Source organism: Ruditapes philippinarum, unplaced genomic scaffold, assembly GCF_026571515.1.
Source record: "Ruditapes philippinarum isolate M1 unplaced genomic scaffold, ASM2657151v2 ctg3283_1_1_1_1, whole genome shotgun sequence".
In the NCBI taxonomy this organism is placed as follows: Eukaryota; Metazoa; Mollusca; class Bivalvia; order Venerida; family Veneridae; genus Ruditapes; species Ruditapes philippinarum.
Window position 1 is genome coordinate 126,567 of NW_026852255.1, and position 2,985 is coordinate 129,551.

Genomic DNA, 2,985 nt, shown 5'->3' on the forward strand with positions numbered 1-2,985 from the left:
AAACTGTTTTTCAAATGAATTTCCACAATTATCTTATCTTTTAAAACTTTTAAAAACCTTCACATTTGGAAAATTAATGCATGTTTGCAGCTTTCTTGAAATATGTATAAAAAATATTGTTATATTATATATGATAAAAAAGTCGCTAAACAAGAAAAATTATACTAAAAGAATAATTACAATTTCTATTCCATTCTTGATGAAACCTTAATAATCAACATTATTTTTTCGTATATATGAAACTTTATACAATGTCTTGTACTGTGAAACACCAACAAAAAGACTGATACTTGTACTACTTCTTTTACTTTTATAGGACTTCAAAGAAGACAAATAATTACTTTCAACAAATAAAAACCGTTCCCAACGATTAATGTTGCTTTTTTAGCCATCACAATGACATCTTAAAATGTGCTAACTTTGTTACCATATATAGCACTGACTATTTAACATATATTATTTAAAGTTAAGAAAACAAAAGTTCCGATATACAGTATTCATTAGCTTAAAAGGCCTACGTAGAAGTAAGTTATTTTTGTATCATTTACAAACTTCTTGATTAATTTTTTTACTGAAAATACATCATTCGAATTTCCTTTTAAAGATTGAAACAAAAAAACCAAGTGACTAACACTACATGGCACGGATATATAAAATTTAACGTAACTTAAAAATAACAACCTATTTTACAATCCTATCAGTTAATCCTTAGCCCATCCTTTATCAAACAATTTTTTTTTTCAAAGTCAAAGTTCATATCAATTAAGATTGAGAAATTCTTAACCTCTTTTAAAAATGTCTCTGAACGTCACTAAAAATATAAATTGTCCACTTTTATTTATCTTCAACACAAAACATTTCTTATCTGGGAATGTTTAAATCTCCAAGCAAAAACATCAACCTTTTCCCCTTTCAAAAAGACCACAATTTCAACAGTGGTCAGTTTTATGTAAATAGAATGTCAAGATGAAAGTTTATGTGAACATATTTTGTTACTTTTTGCATTCCTTTCAAAAATTGCCATCATATTTGTGTCACAGAGATTCATTGATAAATCACAGCACCATTTTGAAAATGTGATCAAGAAACCATGAAATTTTTACAATGCCTTTTATTTTTATAACTCCCCCCACCCCCTCCCCCACTGACACGATCCCCATTTAATCATTACTCCAACACAGACCCTGGTCAGACTCTACGGAATAAGCCGGCTGGCCTGGTCAAAGGTTAACTGATGATTTTTTTAGTTCAATCAGGAGGAAGGTTTAAAGGGACTGACCAATGAGGGGTTTTTGTTGACATACAGGCACTGGAACTATTTTCTCCAGACTTTCGCACCATAATTATGATGTAGGTATAAATAACTTGTGTGTAAAATTTCAGATGGTTCAATCACATTGTTTTTCCAGAATTTTTATTTTCTATTGTGCAAAAATGACCAAAACATGAAAAGCGTTGCAATGCTTTTTTCACTTAAAACGAACTAATAATCATCATTAAAACAAAACAGAATTTTTAATTTAAGTCCGACTATATTTCTTTATAACATTTGGCATAATTTTTCCATTCTACGTGCGCATATCACTTGATCTATGCAAGAATTTAAAATTTCATGTTTGTAGGCTTCTCCGCCTCAGTGGAGTTCCTTTAAGAAAAAATGAGCCGCGTCATGACAAAACCAACATAGTGCGTTTGTGACCAGCATAGGATCCAGACAAGCCTGCGCATCTGCGCAGTCCGATCAGGATCCATGCTGTTCCCTATCAGTTTCTCTACTTGTTATAGGGTTGGTTAGCGAACAGCATGGATCCTGATCAGACTGCGCGGATGCGTAGGCTGGTCACAAACGCACTATGTTGGTTTTGTCGTGACGAGGCTTAAATCTTAAATAACAGCTAAGGTGATGATTCAACATTGTACTTTTATTACTGTTGTTCTTTACTTGTTCCTTAAAGTACCATGTCTCCAGAAAGGGAAAATATCTTCATAAAATCAAACTTGATAAAACTTATTAATACTTACAGAAACATTTAACTCAGTCGAAAGGGTATCGTAATAACATTTTTTTGAATTCTGAGTCATAATGCCTCAAAATATGTATAAAAAAATACCAACAGAAATGACCATCTTCCAATTGTTTTATTTATTGCCTATGACTAATTCATTAAACCTTCAAACAGGGTCGATTTATTCAAAACATCCTTTTGTAAAAAAAAAAAAAAAAAAAAAAAATCAAAATCATTTTAACAAGTTTCAGCTAATACTGAACATACTGGTCAAAAGGTCGCTGTTTAACTTATACAGTATGACGATAATAAAATCGCAGTGATATGTTTTTCATAAAAACGTTAAATAAATCAACGGTCCACTCAAAAACCTTTTATTCTCAATCAAATATTGATTTATCTGAAAATACTTTACCCAAAGCAAACTGACCAAACTTTTGTTTGTCGTACTTTATCTCGAAAACAGCAATTTTATTTAAACATCATGTTTAAGTATTATGTAACGAATATATTTTTCACAAAAACGCTTCATTGCTTTTTTCCAATATTCGCAAACAGTCAAACATTGCATAATGGTCAATACAGCAAAATGGTCAATTTTAAGTTTGAACAAACAATAAAGAAAAAAAGGTCAGAAATAAGTGTTTGAAATTCATTATTCAGGCTGGAATGTCTATTTGTTTGCCTTTTTCCAGCTTCACATCTTGTTATTAACAAAAAGGGAAAGCCATACAAGATTTTTAGAGAAAAACAATTATTAGTGCACATTCATTCTAATGTACTATATTTTTCTCAATCGTCCATTTTCTATTCAAAAATAAAATGTTTCTAATAACAAAAAGACATCTCTTGTTTTGCAATAACCAAACCCACTAAAAAATTTGTACAAAGTACAGTCTTAGGTAACAGACAACAACATTTAAAACACACATCTTTCTTGAAAACCAATCTTGCTACAAAAAAATTCAATTTTTCACAA